Source organism: Harmonia axyridis, chromosome 7, assembly GCF_914767665.1.
Source record: "Harmonia axyridis chromosome 7, icHarAxyr1.1, whole genome shotgun sequence".
Taxonomy (NCBI): domain Eukaryota; kingdom Metazoa; phylum Arthropoda; class Insecta; order Coleoptera; family Coccinellidae; genus Harmonia; species Harmonia axyridis.
In genome coordinates this window covers 31,741,436-31,765,535 of record NC_059507.1, presented here as the reverse complement: position 1 = coordinate 31,765,535, position 24,100 = coordinate 31,741,436, and positions in this window count along the sequence as shown.

The window sequence follows — 24,100 nt, the reverse complement described above, 5'->3', positions numbered from 1 at the left end:
TGGTATCAGGAAATATGATCTATTCTAATTCTACGTTTATATTTAATGAAGACATTGGGAGATACCAACATGTAACTAGCTGCTGACTTCTCGTCATATTATTCCTAATTTTTATTGTTGCTAGATATTCAATTATGTACCTAAAAACATCTAAATACTACCTTCCGAATTAATATACGAATGAACAGCTTCTGGTCCTACTTGTAACTCCCTATCCCCTTCAGAACCCCCGTTAACGTCGCCATCCCCACACCTACCGAAAAGACGATGAAGAATGAGTCCACTATACCTCCTAATTCCCCCTCTAATGGTCCATCCGTACCGTCGGGATGGCGGCAGATACTCAAGAAAATCAGGTTAAGTGCAAACCCAGGCCGGTGGGAATCTCCGGCACCTTAAAATCCGAAACATGCAATTTAATCGGGCGTTATTTTCTCGAAATCGGTTCTCACTTTGCCCCGTTTCGCGTATAATCGGGCCGGTTCTGAAAATTTAATTAAACTTTGGCCTGCACGTCTCTTGGGGGCAGAAGAAAAGGTGGGTCGAGGCGTTAATTCGGCCTCATTCTCAATTTTAAACCGATTAAGGAAATTTTATACGGAATCTGCAGGAATAAATGCGGCCCATAAAAATCCAGGTGGTTGAAGCTGCGTTTATTCACATAGGGTGGGGGTATAATGGAGTCAAAAAATTGCTGAGGGTAAGGTAGAGGGATAGAGCTAGTAGCGTTAGGTCCGTTTTTGGCTTAGTTGGAAAGCTCTCTCTGATGAAACCTTCGTGAAAACCAAAAAAGTCTCTAATTGATCAATTAAGGGTTTACCTCGCACTGCGACCATAAGGTGTATTGATCCCACAACAAGAACTGTTCTATATGTAATCAATTTCATTCCTAAAGTAAGATTCAGGTAAATAATTTCTCACCAGCTATCCTCACCACTGCACCATCCAGTACTCGCCTTTAAGCTACAGAGTTCTAATGAACTCAAGTATGAAACCTTCAAGGAGGTTACATCCTCATTTAACAGTGCTGTGCCCTGAAGTGGCGTTTTGTAAGAGGAATAAAGCCTACACAGAACACAACTGGCTCTCCTAAATCGTACAAGTTCTAATTTAATGAAAGGTCTAATAGCCATTCATAGGAGCCTAAGAGAGTCGGAGGATGAAAACAGGAAATATGGAAGAGGAATATAGAAACTCCTTCAAATTTTTCGTCGAATAGGTTTTTTGCGTTGGCTTGTGATCGCATCAGTATCTGGTAACCTTAATCTCATTAAATGCTTCCTGAAACGCTATTGGCCAGTGAGGTAGCCATTGAAGAGATGTAGCGTATTCTCACTGAAAAGTTCCCGGCCAGTAAAAGATGATCTTGTGATTTGACACCTTCGGACTTTTTTCGTTGGGGTCACGTGAAAGATAAGATCTTCAGAATTCAAAAATGGTATTTGTGAAGTTATCGAGGACATACAGCCCCAAATGTGAGAATTGGTCTCAAGAAGGATTACCACCAAATGGTTTTCCGCATATCAGTCAAACATTAGGTTCCCATTCATTTTCCTCTGACGCTCCTGCGATGACCAAACTCTGTACGGTGTACAAAATTGAATATGCACTCCATCTTCTTTTTGAAGAGAAGGAAGAATATTTTCAGAGAATCATCAATTCTGTAACGGAAAACGAAGTGATCAATTTTTTTCGCAAATTGAAGATATAATATTGTCATTCTGAAAGATATCGCATCCTCCGATTGCGATTATTTCTGAAAGACATTTGAACAATAGCCTAACGATAGTGCCGAGTCTAGATACTCCAGCGCCTGCACCTGTTGTCATAACAAAGATATTACTTTTAAGTTTGGATGATGTTTATTTCTTTCCTTTTATCTTTTATCAAATTCACTCATTTCAACTTCAACCAAAAGATAAAATTATTATTTTGATGATAAATGTTGATTTGCATATCTATTTCACAGAAGAGTAAGAGAAAAGATTCATCACTACTAGTTGAGATTGCTACCTCTGTATATCTTTTCAGAGAAACTCTTCCTCTTTCTACGGTTTTCTCAAAAAGAAGTTACTAAATTCGATGTACAAGTTGTTAGTTCGTAAATACAGTAAGTTTTTTGAACTATAAGAAGCTGATGAAGTAAAATTGAATTAAATAATAAAAAATTCCGAAACGCTCGTATGTCTCTCGTCAATAAAGTTCTCCTATTCATTAGATGTTTACTGAATTTTTACAGTTTTGGATAGTTTATTTTCTTTTTGGTTTGTTTTGATATTTTGTATTTCTAGACAAAATAATTTATTTCAAGAAGATATATCAGATAGTAGAGGTTTCGGCACAATGATGTCATAATTTTGATATTTGGATTCTTGTAAAATTTGGTTTTACTTGCGGCGTCAGTACCAAAGAGAGGTCAAGCAGAGATCTGAAAAAAATGTGGGAAGAACGAACGTGAAGTAAATCCTTTTGTAGTTTGGTCATTCAATCAGAGACTACATGTATACTTATGTAGAAGGCAATTGAGGTATCCAAGGTTGCAATTGGCTCAAAAAAGAACGAGCGCTCAAAAGCTCCCTATTTCAGGTAAGTGTTTTCCTCTTTTTCGACGTGAACATTTCAAAAAATACCTGAATGCACCCCTCAACCACACGCTCATAGTAAACGGACCAGAATCTCAAATTCCCGGCCTGTCCCTGTCATCCGAGCGTGATCTAACAATTTCCAAAGTTTCCAGGATGCATCTCGTCTCATAAAGAAACAGAGGATCGAGCACCTTGACGTAGCAGACAGGTAGACATATACGTACGGCAATTGCGAAACATTCTTTGTATGTTTTCGGCGTATTTGACTACCAAATTCCCCGCCGAAATAAATTGCCGTGTACCGGCGCGGAAATTCAGTTGTATTCGATGGAAATTCAAAGGTGCGCTTTCCCGAGGGTTACTCGCGGCTTCGGGGGCACGGCCGTATAGGGAGAGGGGGGCAAATACGGATTGGAAAACTTGAAATATGCATGTTTGTTGTAGCGTAGAGCGGTTATTGGAGTTTTCGAACGCGTGATCGGATTCTTCCTGTGGTGATGGATCTGTTGAGCAGTTTGTCAGTTCATGCTCTCTTTCACTCCTTTTACCTATGTGCGATATACGGGATGACAGATTTCGATGATCGTCTGCCAACTGAAATGCAGTTTTACTGCGGATAACAGCTTCCAGAGAAGCACTGACTATGGTTAGAAGAGAACTTTATTGTGGTACAGCACTTGGAAACATCCTTGAACACTCTACTTACTCAACTGGTCATCACCTCGTAACTTACTCCACTGAACCCTCCTTTTACCCGTTTTATACCAGAGTTACAAACATAATATCACATTGTACACCGTGAATTTCTTCTTCCTTTTCTTATTCTCTAAGTTGTATGCCTGCGCAATGGTATCATGGTGCCTGCTCACTAATTGGGGTAGGGGAAAGATATTCTCTATTGTATATTCCCGAGAACCTTATGAATAAGAAAGTTGTATGCACAAGTATCACGAAAGACCATTGTTACACTAATGCAGGTACATTTATATCAAGTATTGTGCCGACAATTTCGGATAAACACAGACATTATGTCTAATTGCTTTTTGTCGCCACATACTGTTTAAAATTGAATTATTTGATTTGTTGCTTTTTTTTCCATTTATGTATTCAGATGAGACTCTAAAAACTGATTTTTAGGGGTGGTTTCGCTTATTGGGCAACAAAACTCCTACCCAGGTTTCTACAAATTTAATAAAATTAAAATATATCGATCCTTTTCACTCTAAACAAATAATATTGAAATAAAAACTCAACCAGAAGCAGTTTTTTATGAATTACTGTGTTATTAGGATGGAACCTCTTCTGTAGATTATTTTCAGCCTTCTAAACACCAGATCTTAGCAGAAAGCTATAATACTGCAATTCCTATTCAGCGAAGTTGATGTAATAACGCCAGATATTACGAAGGTATTCTCTCAGTTTCAGGAACTAAAGTGGTTTACCGTACGTACTATTCCAACTTCCATATCTCAAGGAAGTATTTTTTGATATTTTTCAATCCCAAGATAGGTTTTTTGTTGTTTCAATCCCACGGGAGGTGCTTTGGGAAAATGAATAACGATATTAGAATATGAAATTAAAACTCATTCTCAGATTTCTAACCACGAAGTTATAAAGAAATGATCATATTTATCATAAAATAAACCTGAGAACGAGTTATGTTGAAATTATTTGACACAAAAAGAATTCTACCAAATCTGTTTCCACAAGATGGAAATAAAACTAAAAAAAAACTACTGTTTCAAAATTAATCAATTTGTGCTGGTGAGATTATTACATGTTGAATGCAAATATTCGTGTCAACGCCATCCCGACAGAATTCTCGCTGATAAATAAAATTCAAAATCTCAAATCCAACTAGAAATGGCTGAAATCTAAAACAAATTACGTATCTTTCCTGAAGTCTCGATAATTATTGAAAATCTTTCAGAAAATTCTCTGTTTCCTTCTCTAGATACGCGCATCCGCATCCAGACCAATGACATATGATGAATTGACAAATTACCACTTCTTTGAAAATTCCAGTAGCGTAATATGTACTGAAGCGTGCAAAATCGTTGCAGTGTGCACCGAAGAGAATTTTGCAGCTGTAAATGTAGCTACGCCGCGCTTCTCATCTTGTTGGCCATTCCTACATGGAAAATTGTTCGTAAGGATCTTGGCTCACGTGGCTCACTTTACAAAATTGAATCCAAATGACCATCGTTCACAATGGATTTTTTTTGATTGGACTAATTTTAAATTGACCGAAAATGATCATTTTTATTGAAGAATTGTCTTTAGTGATGAAGCTCATCTGTGATTAAATCGCTTTGTCAATAAGCAAAATTGCCGTACGTATCATGGAGCAAACACAATCCTCAAGCCATTAACGAATCACCATTACATTGAAATTAACTATTTGTTGATTTACACGCTGGCGGCATTATCAGTCTTTATTTCTTTCGAAATGAGGAAGGAGCTGCTGTTACGGTGAATGGTGAGCACTACAAGATTTTAAGATCTTTGAGAAACAATCATTAGGGTGAATGTGTGATAGATGCCTTAAATACACGTGTAACGCTTGTATGAATTCTATATTTATTTTCAATGTTTCATCTATTTTAATCAGACCTCTTTCCTCTTACCATATATTCTAAGATTTTTCTTGGAAATACGAATCGAATGAGAGGAATTGAATATTGTTTGAATATTTTTCGAACGGTTTTTAATAAAATTGAAGGACAATAAGAGATATATGCCTAAGTTTCTGTGGATACGATACGAAAATTAAAGATAAAGCTACTCCTAACCTACCATGGAAAAGTAGCAAACATCCTAGAAAATTGGCGACGAATAGGATTGGAGAATCTCTAGGAAACTTATAAAATCTCAACTTGTGCTTCTGATCATTTTTCAGTGGAAAATTAAAAACTACCTTGTTGTCCTGAAAAAGACACAAGAACAGAGAGCTAAGAAATCGGGATTAAAAGAAATAATCAATACCCAAGCCTTAACAACAGACGAAACTTTTTTGGATGAATCAGATTATGACGTTTATTGCAATCGATGTAAACGCATGAAGACATCAGACGAAAAATAAAACCAATACATTGTGAGAAATGAAGAAATAGATGTAACTTTTGAAAATTATATTCTATGAAAATGTAAATGTACTAAATTAATTAATTCAGACAGAAAATACTAGTACCTTTAGGTACTAGTTTTCACAGAAACGCTAACAACATAAAATAATGTTGGTGAAGCATTACCAGGAGATGAATTTCCTTACAGCTCCAATGTTACATCACGGGTCCCTCCACATTGTCTACCAGCTCATAAATGATTCATAGTTTGCGCACATTTTTCACATGGTAATATACGAAATATTCAGGGATTAACCAGTTCAAACATTCATTAATGCCCAAAATCATGCAACCCAATTACTATATGGCTTCGTTATGTCGAAATCCCGACACTGAGTTTACTTTCGCTCCAAACATAACGGCTCTAGCGGAAAATGACTACCATATTTGCATGGCAAGCGGTCTACGCGGTGTAACTACGCTGTCAGCTGCTATATTCGATTCTAATATCGGATTGTTTCCGTCACGATGGTTCAGATAATCCAATATATCTAGGGTAGATCCTCAGTTGCATCTAATTATGACGCGAATATTTCTTCACACCGTTCCTTGCAATATCAACAGTTTAATATCCTGGATGTCTCGATGAAGGGAACGATTCACTCTAGTCGTTGACTATTAGGTAGTATTGAGGAAATGAATGGATAGATAGATATCCTTTATTCTCTCTGAGAATAAAAACATCACTTTATATTATTCTATTCATGAAGAATATTGGAAATGAATATTTCCGTGATTACAGATCAGATCAGGTTAAGATTTTACGTGTAAATTCATTTTAAGCAAAATTCTAGGATAGCGCTATCACAAGCAAGGAAACTTGGAGCAGAATACCACAAATAAAAACCTAAATTTTCATCAAGCAGAATTCAAACACTCTTGCAAAATTAGTTAGAACCATAACTTTTCAAGCAGAATATCGAAAAAATCCTTGGACTTGGAATTCCATGGAATTCTGGCTTACACTCAAAATAAATATTATCACAATTTGAATTAATTATTTCATGGCTCGCACTTGATTACGACTTTTAAATTTTTTGATTTTTTACATGAAATTTATTTATTTTATTAATGTTCCATTTGTTGTAATTTATCTTTATTTGTCTATTTTTTATAGTGTTAAATGGCGTGATGAATATATTAATGAGAGAATAAATAAAGGAATTAAATTAATTAAATGAATTAATCATTAGGTGAATATTAAATATATGAATTGATAAATGAATTAATCAATAAATAAATGAATAAATAAATAAATAAATGAGTGAATGAATTAATAAATATATAGATAGATAAATGAATAAATAAATGAATGAATATGTAGATAGATATCATATAGATCACTTTCTTACCAACTCAGTTTTCCAAGGTTGGAATTCGTTACCTAATGTGTTCAAGAATCGATTAGATCTTCTTAGCTTATATATATGTTTGATTTAGTCTAGTGGTATATTTTATTTAATTGGGTTAGTTCTTTCGGGATTGCGTAAATTTTTATTGAGTTTGTTGGTACATAGTGAGAGCATAACCTTTTTTTTCTTCACATGTTTCGATTGATTATTTAGAATTTTGTGTTCATTTTTGTTGAATTATAGTATTTTATTGGGTTTCTACCTCAACTCTTTTCTGTGAATAAATGAATGAATAGATAGATAGCTTGATAAATAGATAAATAAATAAATAAATGAATGAATAAAATATATAATTAATATTTTAATAATGAATAAACTATGGTCTATCATGAGAGGTGTGGGAAGAGTGCCATGAGGAATAATATTTCTCACAATATGAACAATACGTGGTTTTTAAATTGAGTAAGCTATGAACTATACGCTTCTTCTCGTAGAAGTTATAGAAAAAATTAATTAATTGAATAATTAATAGATAAATGAAAAAAATTGAAGAGCAAATGAATGAATAAATAAATATATTAATTAATTGATTTATCAATTTATTAGTTCATCACTCAATTTATCAATTAATCAATAAACTGATTAATTGATCAAGTAATAAAATATGAATAAATAATTAAATATGATATAATGAATGAATACATAAATAAGTGAATTAATAAAGGAATGAATGAATAAAAAATGAAGGAATTAATCAATTAATTAATAAATAAAAAAAGTTAATAATCACTTATAAAAAACATAACAGAAATAAATCATCTACCAGCTCAACTCAAAATGTTTATTTATAAGTATTTGTATGTATGTATCAGTTCATTATCAGATAAATAAACTGATATTATATTATAACCACCTCAAATAGGTAACCAATTCAAACATAAAAACTGATCAAAAATTTACATGATACCTTTGCCAAAAAATCCTACCTCTTACACTAACTAAAATGAAATTAACCAACTGAGTCAACATTTTCTTCAATTCGTACCTGTAGATTTTTTATCTACTGCAATTTTGAAAATTTGGAACGCTATTTCAAAATGTTCCGCCATTAAATATGAGGCTTCATGCAATATGGATGACGTCACCAAAGAAATTACCAATAATTTCGTCAAAACAGATCAAACAATGTTGAAATTTAGTGTAAATAATTATGGGAATTGTGCTTCAGAACCTCTATTTAAAAATGAATTTATTTACAAGGTTGAATGCTCAAAAAAAAAACTAAAAATAGATTAGATAACCGAGAGGCTGACTTAGAGACTTCCTTAGCGACTTCTTAAAGAGTGAATATTTCTCATTGACTTTCTTAGAAATTGTTTCAAAAACAATACATTTGGTTATTTATAACATTATCAATGGCAAAATGTAGTGTGATCATAGACACCACCAGCAAAATAGTAGATTCAACAAAGTACAAATAACAAAGGATTGATAATACAACGTGTAATTGAATGAGAGAAGTATGAGGCCCACATTACTTCGTACGTCAAAAATAGTGGACTATTTATCTACCATGAAATATGCAATGCATTGTTAAATAGAGATTCGAAAATATGTCGTATGACTTTATATGAAAAATAAACCTCGAAAAATCATGCCTAATTTCAGAAGTATCATATTATCAGAATCTCTTAAATAGATAAACTTACGACAATGACTACATCATAATAGATCACATCTTATATGAAGTTGTATAAGATCTCCAAGGTCGCAATAAGTGTTTGAATGAAAGAGCGCCCAAAAGCTCTTGACGCTAAGTGAGTGTTCTTCTAAAATTTTTCATACACAAGCAGGCAAATTATATTCCCAAATTATATCGCGAATTCCCTAATTAAAACAAATAGAAAGGCAAGAGTGCATGAGAGGTAATTGAAATAGAAATCAGAACTAAATCAGCAAACCCTTCAAACCCAGGAGCGAAAATCAGGATGTTTGAGACTTCATTTCCTGGGACGAATATCTCCTCTATTCTATTCCACTATTAACCTTCGTCTCCAACTATAACACGCATTTTAATCCCCAATTCAGATGCAAATCTCTTTCATTGCTACTTGCGAGTTTATTAGTAGCGGGAGTGGAGCGCTATATGTATGCTAATCTGTCATTTTGGCAGCCTGCAAGCAAGACGGTTCGTTAACTTGCATCCTTGCCGGATAAGTGCTCAGCCACCTTTGGCAATCCCCTGGAGCATGCAACCCATTTCGCCGTTTTTCCTTAGCTCTCCCTCCAAATTGAAAATCATAAAATAACAGTTTCAAACTCATAAAACAAGTTTATTACTTTCGAAAATCACTCATGAAGTATTTGGGGAAAAAATGTGACATATTATTTACCTAGCTTATTATTATATTATATTGAGAATGAAATGCGATAATCGATGTGGAAAATATTGATGAACAGTTACATTTTAGCGTTCTACATGACGACTTCAATCGCTAGTTTCCTATTTCACTGATGAATGAAGAAATTTATTTGAGTAAAGGGTGTTTTTTTAAAGCTATAGAACTTTAAATTACAATAAAACAACGATGGATTATTCGATTGCTATGAATTTTATTTATCTGCAAGATAATCTTGTGGCATTACATTTTAAATATGATTTCTGGTATATGACCACCACGGCTGGCTCGGATGTAGTCCAATCTGGACGTCCAATTTTCGATGACTTTTTCCAACATTTGTGGCCGTATATCGGCAATAACACGGCGAATGTTGTCTTCGAAATGGTCAAGGGTTTGTGGCTTATCCCCATAGACCAATGATTTTAGATAGCCCCACAGAAAGTAGTCTAGCGGTGTTAAATCACAAGATCTTGGAGGCCAATTCACAGGTCCAAAACGTGAAATTAGGCGGTCACCAAACGTGTCTTTCAATAAATCGATTGTGGCACGAGCTGTGTGACATGTTACGCCATCTTGTTGGAACCACAGCTCCTGGACATCATGGTTGTTCAATTCAAAAATGAAAAAGTTAGTAATCATAGCTCTATACCGATCACCATTGACTGTAACGTTCTGGCCATCATCGTTTTTGAAGAAGTACGGACCAATGATTCCACCAGCCCATAAAGCGCTCCAAACAGTCAGTTTATCTGGATGTAACGTTGTTTCGACATACACTTGAGGATTAGCTTCACTCCAAGTGCGGCAGTTTTGTTTGTTGACGTAGCCATTCAACCAGAAGTGCGCTTCATCGCTAAACAAAATAAAATGGACGTAGTGCGCGATACGTATTCCGCACAAAACCATTATTTTCGAAATAGAATTGCATTATTTGCAAGCGTTGTTCAGTCATGAGTCTATTCATGATGAATTGCCGAATCAAACTGAGAACTTGACAACTGTTGAATCGGTCGCCATCTTGAACAGTAATGCCAACTTAAAGTTATATACCTCGAAAAAAAACATCCTATATGTCAGTGTGTTGACATATGTTCGATCGTATGTGTCGGAGGAGATTTTTTTTTCGGTTCCTGATTCAGTCTTTTTTTTGGTTGAACAATTTGCAACATTTTCTCCTGGATTATTTGTAGTACATTCCTGATATTTTTTGCTGGAGTTTAGGAGCTTTTCCCTACTTTGTTGAACGGGTAGATATCGGCTGTTCCAAATTCGTTGTCGAATGAGAAGATCTCTGAATCCATTAGAGCTTGAAAAAATAGATATATTTTTGAAATATTCATGAGAAAACACTCACTAAAAATATTTACAATAGAGGTAAAACTATAATTTGGTGGGCGTAATCGTACTATGGGCTTTCCTCTACTTATTTGTTTCGAAAAAAGAAATAAGATAAAGTGAATGTACAACTTCGTACACCGTACAAAGTTTGGTAATTGCAGGAACGCCAGAGTGGAAATGAATGTGTACCAAATTTTGACTGATACGCGAAAAACCACGTGGTGATAATCCCTCTTAACATGTTCGAATTCCATATGAATGTCAATGGAAATATGTTTTTCGAAAATCACAGCAATAGTCATCTCAACGACAAGAACAATACTCTCCTAAAAACCTCATCGAACCTAGAACTATCTATGTTGAAATAAATTTCAAATCACCATAAATACACCAAACTCTTTTCTGATTAACGATAAATTTAAAGCATAAGTAGTAAATACTGTACCTAATAGTTTGAATAATAAGACAAGAAATCCACGAATCTAGTAAAAAAACTATATTCACCATTCTCACAAAAATTCCAAACATTTCAGATGCTCCGACTACCAAAATTCTGTTTACGGTTCCAGTAGTTAATCCGAATCGAGTGAATTATCGCCTGATGACCTCCTTTTGTTTGAGATAAAACTTTCGTAAAGAAAAAGAAATGAATTGGCCGAATTCTCGAATATAGCGGACGAAACTACTAAAACAGAAAAGCAAGATCCTCTTCAGATAAGGAAAAGAAATGGATCTATATAAGACAATAAGGAGGCATTCACACTCTTTCAAAATGGCCTATCAAGATTTTCTTTCGGGACGAAGATTGGAAAGCTCCAGTTTAGATAAACACTTAACGAATGAAGTCTAGTTTTATGGGCACAATATTTCAGATTTTCTAATTTCGTTGAAGGATATTTTCTCTACCTCATACAGGGTCTTCACAAATTATAGTAACATAATACACACCTTGGAAATATTCTTCATGCCCTAATCTAAGGGTGAAAATGGAAAGTTAATATAATTTCATTGAAAATTGGTTCTACACAATTCATAATGATCAAGTTTAAAATTTATTTTATTGAGAATAGTAGCTAATATCACTGAAAAGCGGTTAAGAACATGGCTGAATTTACATCAATTATAACAACCCTTTATATTGTCTATAGGAGAGTCAACAAAATGCTCCTTATTTTAGTACACAATCAACAGAGAATACAAAAAAACATTTTAATAATAACGAAAATAATTTCCACACATATTTGAACATCCAGTTATGAATTCTGCAAAAATAGTCATTTCCAGAACATTTTAGACGATACAGCCTACTTGATTTTGTCTACAGAATCCAAGCAGAAAGCTACATATTTCACATAGATACCAGTATATTAAATCATATAATAATCAATAATACAGTTTATAGATTTTACAGGGAAACAATAAGTTAATTATTTACGATTAAAAATATTGCACTCATACTTAGAGAGGAATCATGCAGTGCGTCAATTGGAAATGGTTCCACCTTCAATATATCGGCCACCATGCAAAATCTGCAGAAATATTGCAGGAAAAAAATAAATTTGGATTCGTAGGGGGACATTTTATATGGTTGGTTCCAATCAATTTGTATCACACTGTGAGCAACCCCTAAAATCTCAAATGAAAAGGAGGGTTAAATGACACCTTGTTTTGTAAGTACTTATGTAACATCAAAAAGAATAAAATAGACAATGGCTCATAGATCATTTCCAAAAGAAATGGATTGGCAGAAGAGGGCCAATTGAATGGCAACCACGCTCTTCAGACTTGACATCTTTAGATTTTTTTCCTCTGGTGAAATTCAAAGTCTGTTTCAAGAAACACACCACCAAGATGTGGAAGAATTGAAACTATGAATACGCACAGAATGCCGAGAAATTTGAAATGAAGTTCTCAAAAACGTGAAAGTTGAATTCGAAAGTACTAACAAAAAAGTCATCTTCATGGCAATTTTTAAAGGCCATCTAATAACCTTCGAAACAAGGTGTCGCTCAAACCATCTTGCCATTTTTGATTTTAGGGGTTGCTGTCATCATGCAATATGTGAACATATTTTTGGAACAAATTTCATGCAAATAGCTCTTTGGCGAAACGTTCTCGAGCCAAATTTACGTAGGTGCGCCGTCTCCCTCAGGATTATGCGTGTTTCATCCTGAGATCGCTGCTGGGCTCTTCAGTTAGACAATCCAGCAATTTCTGCCTAAGGCACACCCTCTTAAACTATCGTGGAGAAGTGACTCTGCTGCAACGCAGCGACCCCAAAACGCCACCTCTCGAGCAGATAGAGTCACTACAGCTCTTATTAGGTATTTCTGTGAAAAACAATGTATGACAAAGTGAATTACCAGTTCTTCAATTTTTGGATTCCGTTTATTGAAAAAAATATTAAGGGGATTTAATTTTGTTTTCTCCTCCGATTCTGAAGTTTTTTATAGAAATTAAAAATAATATTATGTAACATTTTCCTTACGATCTACCACCACTCAAACATATACATAAAAGTGAACTTTTTGACTTCGATTATTGTAAAGTACCATCAAATTGTGGTTTTCCTTAAAACCAGTAGGTATAAGGTGTGTGAATAAGTCTTTCCCGTTTTTTTTCAAATTTTGAGCCTTTATTGTGAAAAAATGGTTACAAATGAATTATTGAAAGTATTGGCCATCGCTAGCTACAACTTTTCCCCATCTTTCTGGCAACATACGAATCCCGTTGCGAAAAAATTCGACCGGTTTGGCCTCTATCCAGTCATCCACCCATTTTTTGGCTTCCTCGTAGGAATGGAAGTGCTGGTCAGCCAGGCCATGCGTCATCGATCTGAAGAGATGGTAATCAGACGGAGCAATGTCTGGACTATACGGCGGGTGGGGTAGGACTTCCCATTTGAGCGTTTCTAAGTATGTTTTCACCGGCTGTGCAACATGTGGGCGAGCATTGTCATGTTGCAAAATAACTTTGTCGTGCCTGTCGGAGTATTGTGGCCGTTTTTCTCGCAGTGCGCGGCTCAAACGCATCAATTGTCGTCGATAGACCTCGCCTGTGATCCTTTCATTCGGTTTCAGAAGCTCATAGTAAACCACACCTAGCTGGTCCCACCATATACAGAGCATGAGCTTGGCGCCATGAATATTTGGCTTGGCCGTCGATGATGATGCATGGCCGGGTAGTCCCCATGATTTTCTTCGCTTCTGATTATCGTAACGGATCCACTTTTCATCGCCAGTCACGATACGATGCAGAAAACCCTTTCTTTTATGTCGCTGAAGCAGCTGTTCGCAAGTGAAAAAACGCCGTTCGACGTCTCTCAGCTTCAGTTCGTACGGCACCCAATTTCCTTGCTTTTGGATCATTCCCATGGCTTTCAAACGCTTGGAAATGGTTGTTCGGTCAACTCCCAATGCTTCAGCAAGTTCTTCTTGCGTTTGAGACGAATCTTCATCAAGCAAAGTCGCCAATTCTTGATCTTCAAAGATTTGCGGCCGCCCGGAACGCTCCTTGTCTTCCACGTCGAAATCGCCACTTTTGAAGCGTCGAAACCATCCGCGAACACTTGAATCATCGACACAACCTTCTCCATAAGCTTCCTGAAGCAACCGATGCGCCTCGGCAGCAGATTTCTTCAAATTGAACCAATAAAGTGAAACTTCCCGCAAATGACGTCGACTCGGCTCAAATTTCGACATTTTCACGATTTCAAAAATTTATGATGCGAAAAAATTTCAACTAATGTGTTAGTGTGGAATTGTTGACAGATGAATAAGCTTTGATTATGACATATGTAACCATTAAATACTCGCACAGTATTGGTGGCGCCATCTCTTACAAAAAACGGGAAAGACTTATTCACACACCTGATACATCAACCTATTTCAATTAACCTTCGCGAGACGGAAAACGAAAATAAGGGATAAATTAGAAAATACGTTCCTGAAATCAGAAATCGGGCCAGGGAACGTTATAATCGGATTCACTCCCAGATAATTTAGAGATGGCCCTCTCCCCTTCCCTTCCACAGTCACGGAACATCGATTCCCTATATTTCCACCCCCTTATAATCATTTTCGTTCGGGCGTTCATCAAAAGATATATCCATATTTCAAGATTACTCCTCCATTCCGAAGTTCTAGCGAACGTCGGGATCCCCAGATTTCATTACCGAATTTATGGTCCTTATCAAAACGCATTTAATGGTAATTTGATGGAAGCTTTCCCATTTCAAGCCAAAAACTTGGGCCGCGATTAAGTAACTTTTTCATTCGGATTGAATCTTTGATGTAGAAAAAAATATCATGTGGCTTTAGCAACAACTTTAGCAGTGAAAAGTATTCGAGACTGGAAATGATAAATGTCTTTCTAGTTTAGTTGATATTCAGGATTAATTTTATCTAGAAAGAACTACAGATTAAGATAATATTTTTCAATTCTCATGGAAAAAACAGAAATAATTACTTCTATTTTCAATGTGGAAGAAAATTTTTCATTGTGATGCAAAGAGTAATAAACTCAGATAGAGTAATTATACGCAATTTTTACATGTCCCCAACATGGTTAGATTACGTTGTCGGATTGTAATATATTTTCAAATCAACGATTTTACTATATCATTATGAATGTATATTATATTGAATGAAATATATTTATTTGAGTGATTCCCAATTAAATATACAAATTTGAATATTTGGAATCCGATATTTTTCCTAATTTTCGAATTCATAATAAGCAGAATATTTATTATTTTCTGTATCTACCTGCTGAAATCCAAGGTTTGGCAACTTTTGCTCTCCTAATGTCATCTGTCGTTTCACGTCGTTTGGCGCGTTTGAGGTTTGTTTTCTGAATTTCGGATAGATTAAGGTATTTATTTCAATATATTTTGAGTTAATATGAAATGTTGATTCACTATGGACCTAAGAAGTGCGTTTTTTGTGGAGAAACTCGCGAATTGAGTGAAATATCATATCACTGATATGTCTTCATTTCCGCACGCTTCATGTCAAATCTGATAGTTCACGTTGGGGACAAAATTTGCTTACTGAAAATGACATATGCTCCCTCTATCTATGTTTATTCAATGAATTCTTATGTGATGGCCCAGGTTCCAGTCTCATCATATATACATACAGTATGGAGGAGGGAAGAGGTTTATTATAGAATCACTAACTGGTATTGGTTGTTTTTTTAAGAGCTTGATAATGAAAGTTATGATGATTCTTGAAAGACTTGAAATTGTATTCGCTCCATAAAGGCATTTTTGCTCATCATCAAGACCATTTGACCAGAAATTAGCTTCATTACTTCATTTATCCTTCGGTAAAAATGCTCATCTTCGGTCAGTTTCAAATCAGCCTAATCAGCAAAATGCTACGTTAACGATAGTCATTTGGATTTAATCCACAGGCACATAGGTCAAGATTAAAATGTTCCTCGTAGTCTAAGGACAAAGGCCAACAAGTTGGAAAGAGCGACGTATCGTCTTCCTCAACACTTCGGTCTACAGCATTTTCTCTTCGATTAGATTCTTCGATTTCTTTGTCGTGTTGATGGTTTTGTATGGGGAAGAGTAAAATTGATTCAAAAACGATCAATAACTTAAGGAATTGATTGCTGACTAGGCCGATTACGTTGACCTTAAAATGAATGAAGTGCTTTATGACCTCCGCGAACACAATAAGTTTTTCCAACTTGAATTTCCACAATGTGGAAGCGTTTTCCTGGCGTTAAAAGATTAATTATGAAATGCTAACCCTTACTGAACAGAAATGTCGACACAGTTTGACATTCTCAACTGTTAAACCATAGACATCAACTATCGAAACTTCTCCTGCAGCTAAAACAACACCCGTTACAAGTTAGTGATTCATTAAAAAGCCTCTATTCTTTCTTCCAGGGGTATGTATGTGTTTTATTTCTACCCTGCATATACGATGAGACTGGAACCTGGATAGAACGTTGCACTAGCTTCAATAGACTCGAATCTCCCTACTCCATATTATTTCAATCGAAACATCTAAACTCAAACACCCATAAGCCATACAAAATAACATGCAATATTCATAGCGAGCATATAAATATTTCATAATTCGCGAATTTATCCGTTCTTATGGGGGGAAAATTGTTTTTGTTTCCACGAACTTCATTCCGAATTAGGAGCATTATATTCTCGTTATGTTATACTCGGTATCGTGCAACCCCAAGTTTTTCTGCTTGCGCCCCTTCTAACCACTGGAAACAGGAAACTCGAATGTGTTCTTTTTATTCAGATGTAATTTCATTATCCTATTCGACGGTCAGCATGGCGCTGTGCGTTGCGACGCCGGAAACGACGGGTGGAGCGTATAGCACATCTTATTTCTTACGCGGAAGAAGAGGCAGGGCCGTACTGGAAACTTTTCGAATATGCATCTAAGCTGAAGGATCAAAGAAGTCGCATAATGATGAAGCTTCTAGTAGATTTTTGGGTTCTTGTGGTACTTATCAAGTTTATTCTTAAGATTAAGATATAATTTGAAGGGGTTTCATTGGACAGCGACCTTATGGTCTAATGTACCCCCCATTAGAGCTATCCTCGCCATTACGTTGTAGGGAATCTATCGATTCCTTCAAAAATATTCCGAGAACTGAAGAATTCAGTGTAAAAACTTGGAATGATGAAAGCCACACCTATAAGTGATCCGTAGAAAGGCTTTGCTAATGGTCGAATGGAAAACGGCCTGAATGCCCATAAAACTCGGCATTTCAGGGCGAATAATTCAATTGAGTTCAGACCAGTCTACAACTACAACATATGTCCAACACTTTCACCGACATCGAGAAGATTAAAGATTTTCACAACTGTTCTCGAGACCGACGAAAAAGTACCTGCAACGACCCAAGTGACCAGCGACCCTTAAGAAAATATCTAAATATCATCTTCTTCACATATTTTTAGTGGGTTGGAAATAAATTGAGTAAGTGTTTTTATCCCGTTCTTTTATTTCCCTAATTTGTCCTTGGCCGTGAACTACTTTAGTCACAGTATAAGGACCACACCCACAACGTTATCTACAGATCGCCTTCCAGTTGCAGAGTTCTGATGATTTTCTGTATCTGGGATGGCTACAAGTAAGCTACTTCCTCACTTCTTCAAGTTTCTTGTCCAAAGCAGACATTGCGCTGGTAAGTGATGGAGAGGCATTCCGTCACCAGGTGATCCAGAGTTCCTTAACTTTGCACGATCATACTCGGTTACACGTCGCTTTTGATTGGTCAGTATCGGGTTTTAATTAATGTATCCAATCAAAAACAACGGAAAAAAGATCGAAATGACAAGTATGACATTGCGGCGCCGCCACGAACTAAAACTGGTATTTTCAATTTGGTCGAATGTCATTGCATTCAAAATTTGACCAATTCACCAAGTGTTTAGACATCTTAATCACAATATATTCCACTTCATAATCCGTGAATCGATAAACATCATACTCTGCCTACTAAAAAAAAAAGAACCGTCAGAATGCAGCGTACCATCCGGTGCCTGTAGAACATTTCCTATAACAGCCATGCTCCGATCCTTTGAGAGCTCCTTCAGACTCGAACAGGAGCAATTAAAAGTTATTACTTCATGCCAATCAATTTTCAGGGCATACAACTCAGTTATTAATCGCAGATCCTCATCGGGCTGGATTAAATCCGCTGTTTTCCGCGTTGGAGATGCCCTTAAAAACAACGCAATTATTTTCGTCTAGATAGTTCAGACAGCCGATCTGTAGATAGGTTAATTGGTAGTACCTGAATGATTCTACAAACTGTTTGGAAGGGTTCGTTCGATTTTTGTGGATATATGGTTTGTTCATTGGTTTTTGAATGTTGAGAGCTCTGGTGAAGATGAAAAATATTGGCAAATAAAATAGGATTGAATAATTTTAAAAAATCGAGAAAAGCACTGACTCAAGCCTCAAGAGCTTTTGAGCACTCGTTTATTCATAAGCCGATTATGTTATTGTTAACTCTAGATTAGTGGGGCTAGAATAGTTATTTATAATACAAGTGCAGAAGGCATTGATATTCTTCCACGAGTTCAAAATTCAAAAACGAGCCACGAAGTGGCGAGTTTTGGAATGAACGACTGGTAGAATGAGCCTTCTGTACGAGTATTATACATTATTTTCTCTAATTTATTGCATTTTCATTGAAATTAATGAAATATTTCCATAAATATAATTTAGTGATTTTTGCATTGAAAAATGTTGGTTGGCAGAACTGATTTCTTTAAGGCAAATTGATGAATTGACAGATGAAGCCGTGACGGAAAGTTCGGAGTACCACCATAGAATAATAAAATATAACCATGAAAACTGTGCGTTTCTGATATATTCTCGCACAATTTTGTTCTACAAGATGTGGAAGAATGAACGGAATAACCACAGAATTAGAGAAAAAATATTTTTTTCTTGACGGTTAACCAGTGGTGAATCTGCCGGCATAGTGAATTGTCCAAATGAATATATGTCCGGAAACATTTAGTTTCCAAGATATAAGGTGTTGAAGTTTAATTTTTATTTCCCTTTTTTTTTAATTACTTTCGAAATACTGACCTTAATTGAGCAGGAATTGCTATTGAAAGGTTTTTTGAGGTGTCGAATTCGAATCTGATGTTATTATTACACAACTACATCTATTTTTCATTTGTGGAAAAGTGCTGGTCAGCCAGGCCGTGTGCCATTGATAGAAACAAGTGATAGTTCGAGGGAGCAACGTCTGGAGAATACGGCGGGTGAGGTAGGACTTCCCATTTCAACGATGCCAAGTATGTCTTGTTATTCGCAACATGGTGTCGAGCATTATCATGCTGCAAAATCACTTTATCATGTCTCCCGTTGTATTACGGCAGTTTGTCTCTTAATTCTTGGCTCAAACGCATTAATTGTGTTTGATACCTACCGCCTGTGATTGTTTCAATCGGTTTTAACAACTCATAATGCACTACGTCGAGCTTGTCCCACCAAATACTGGAATTCCTTGGAAGCATGAATATTTGGTTTGGACGTCGACGTGGAAGCATGGCCGGGATATCCTCATGATTTTCTTGGGATTATCGTAATGGAGCCTTTTTTCGTCTTCAGTCACAATGCGATGCCGAAATCCCTTCCTTCTTTGCCTCAGAAGTAGCTGTTCTCAAGCAAACAAACGTCGTTCAACATCTCTCGGCTACAACTAGTACGGCGCCCAATTTTCCTGTTTCTGAATCATTCCCATGACTTTCAGGCATTTTGAAATGGCTTGTTGCGTCACTCATAATGATCCTGCCAATTCTTGTTGCGTTTGACACGAGTCTTGATCAAATTATGTCTTCAATTCTGCATCTTCGAAAACCTTCTCCCTTCCACCGTCATGCTGGTCTTCAACGTCGAAATCATCGTTCTTGTAGCGTTGAAACCACTCTTTGTAATTTCTTCCACTAATAGCGACCTCACCATAGGTATTTGATAGCATTAGATGAGCCTCAGCTACAGATTTCTCCATATTAAAGCAGCAAATGAAAACCTCCCTGGATGGACCAGAATTTGGCTCGTAAGCTGACATCTACAATCTATTTATTTTGACTACCACTTACCGCTGCAGCAAAACGGCGGAAGCAAAGTTGTGAAGAATCACCTCCTGAAGATTGTCAAAGTACTTTTGAATCATCCTGTTCACAGACCCAACTGGTAAAAATAATAAAATTGTTTGTACATCAGAATAGTTATTTATAATACAAGTGCAGAAGGCATTGATATTCTTCCACAAGTTCAAAATTCAAAAACGAGCCACGAAGTGGCGAGTTTTTGAATGAACGAGTGTTAGAATGAGCCTTCTGTACGAGTATTATACATTATTTTCTCTAATTCATTGTATCTTTATTGAAATTAATGGAATATTTCCATAAATATCATTTAGTAATTTTTGCATTGGAAAATGTTGGTTGGCAGAACTGATTTCTTTAAGGCAAATTGATGAATTGACAGATAAAGCCCTGGCGGAAAGTTCGGAGTACCAACATATAATAAAAAAATATAACCATGAAAACTGTGCGTTTCTGATATATTCTCGCACGATTTTGTTCTACAAGATGTGGAAGAATGAACGGAATAACTACAGAATTAGAGAAATAATATATTGATGCAGCGAAAACGTGTATCAAATTTCATAAAAATATCCAACGAACAAACCCGACCACCTAATAATTATAAATCGAATCCTAACCTCAAACTTCTCCCACCCATCCCGCCAACCCTTAGAGCGGACTATTGAAAGCCCGCCATAATCCCATAAAATTTCACGTCCGACCGCCATCCGGCTGGATGAACGTCATCGATAAGACCATAGAATACGATCATTAAGAGTGACACGTTCCATAAACCACCTTCGCGCTCTCCGTAAGTTCATCAGACGGGTAGGTTTTGGGCCCCGGCGGCGCTAATGAGATGCCGCAGCATCTCGCGTCGCGACGCGACCAACCGCGACAGTGGCGTGCCGCGGTCCAGGGACCTACCGGGACTCGATAAATCTGAAGATGGGAAAAAGATATCAGGTGGATTTATGGCAGGAGAGCCAGCCGCATTTGCCGCTCCGATGATCCCGAAAACTACATTACTGGCGGGCTCGGATGACGCCCGAACAAATGAAGTGTAAGGAATATTTTGACGGGATCCCTGGAAATTTACAGTCTGGAGACTTTTATCCCCGAGTATCGGGAGCAAATGTATCAATTCGGGGTTGCCGGTTACGGTGGATTTTATTGTCGATATTCGAAAGTTTGAGAAGTTGGGGACGTGTGGTATAAAATGTATTCTTTTATTCATTGGTGACTTTTGGGATCCACAGGGTATTTTTGAAATTTTAACTTAGGAGTGAAAATATGGTTTCCAAAAAATATAATTGAAGAAAACTACTAAGCTTGCAGATCTACCTACCACATAGATATATCTTGTTCTCAAATCTACTTGGTGGGTAGATCCGCGTAATTGGTAGCCGTAGATCCACTTTACCCACAATTCTACTTTTTCTACAATCGATAAACAAAGTTGGTATTTGCGCTCGTATTTAGGAGAAAGCCATTATGTTCGCTTATAAGCGACTAAATTTAAGAAAATGCTTGCTCTCCTAAGTCCTAACTATTAACTATAAATCAAATATGCATAGCCCAGAGTATCCAGTGACAACGAGTATATGACATCTTTCATTTGAGTGAAAATATTTGAGTCCTAAATAATAATCGTATGTTGAATAATCATTGTTGCTAGTGTGGCACAAAGCGCCGTCTTGTTGAAAATAAACATCATCTACATCAATTCAATTCAATCAATTTTTACCTCAACAACATCCTTATTCCCAAGTTCGACGAGGAATTGACCAACTACGGGCTAGAGCCCATTATTCTCAGTTGTTTTTTAACAACGCACACGGTTTCGATTCCTTACATCACTAACTAATCTCAACAGTACAAATTCTTCTACCAGTTTCAGTATTGCTGGTCGAGATGGTACTTCACGACGACCCAAAAGTGCTTTAGTTTTGCAAACTGTGACTCCAAATTTTTTACCATTTCTTTAGCGAATTTTATCAATTTCAATGTGTTGTTTAATCGTGTACCATTCCATTTTCAATAATTACCTAGTTTTTACTTGTCGAATGTTAGCGACTTAGCTAGAATTTACTGAATAGTCAACTTCAATGCAATATTATTTTCACATTTTTAGACAACTGTACTTCTATATGGATCTCATAAGCTGAAGAGTTCCTTAAATAACAGCTTCTGCACATAAAACCAATTCAAATTCTATATTACGACCATCAACAAACTGCCATAAATCCACAAGACTGTACCACTATGAAGCAAGAGCATAAAATCATCTCTACCGAAAATAGAATCGGGTACAGCTACGAATCGTGTAAAACGGGCTTTATCGTCGAATGTCGCGTTAGGCAGCCGTGACGCAGGAAGCTGAGCCCTGGGTCTGTTGATTCAAGTTTATGATTCGGGTAACGGTCACTCTAACATTGTTTGGTGTTTGGTCAATTCGTTTAAGCGTTTGTCATCGAGGGTACGCCTAGGGGTGGACTGGCTAATCAAGCGACCCGCGCTCAGAATATTAAATGTAAATTCGCCTCGTTGGAGACTGTTAGGTCGTCCCGAAGGGTACGTGTTGATTGTGTTTTGTTTGGATGGAGCGGTATAGTTCTTATTGCAGTTTGGGCATCCTGAGTGGGGATGTCCATTTTGGGTTTTTTAGGGGAAGGGGTCTTTGCGAAAACTATTTTGAATGTGGATTTTATCACTAATTTATTCTCAACTAAGATGTCTAAAAACATGGTGAATGCACTCGTTAAATTTTGAATGCAATGACATTCGACCAAATTGAAAATATTAGTTTTATTTCGTGGCGGCGCCGCAATGTCATACTTGTCATTGCCGTTGATTTTGATTGGATACATTAATTAAAACCCGATACTGACCAATCAAAAGCGATGTGTAATCGAGTATGATCGTACAAAGTCGTGAAACAAAACACGAAACGTTTACTGGAATGAATTCAAATATTTGTAATAGAGAGAGTTTATTGGTATTTCAATTACAAGAATTGCTTCCATAGATCATAACTATAATGAAAGATATACATATAGGTACATAATGGCACAAACCTCGTAAATAATAAATAACAAGAATCTCAATTTGTTGATAGCGCTACCTACAGTTGACATGACGAAGCTTAACTAATATTCTCAAAATTGGCAAAACAAAAGCTAATCAGTTCATACACCTGAATTTTAGACATCTTATTTTCAACCTTTGAATTAAACTGGTAGTGATTATGAAGTAAATGAATTGTGTATGTTAGGTCCTTAATTCAGAACTTTTCGGCAGCTTTTAAGAGATTAATTATCAGCCAATTCATTTTTAAAATCTACCTACAAAATTGTTCCCGATTCATTACTTGAGAAAGCTTATTTTATGAAAAAAAAAACTTAAGGGTATTTTTTTAGAGCTATAGAACTTTAAATTGCAATAAAACAACGATGGATTATTCGATTGACATGAATTTTATTTATCTGCAAGATAATCTTGTGGCATTACATTTTGGATATGATTTCTGGCATATGACCGCCAAGGATGGCTCGGATGTAGTCCAATCTGGACGTCCAATTTTCGATGACTTTTTCCAACATTTGTGGCCGTATATCGACAATAACACGGCGAATGTTTTCTTCCAAATGGTCAAGGGTTTGTGGCTTATCCGCATGGACCAATGACTTTACATAGC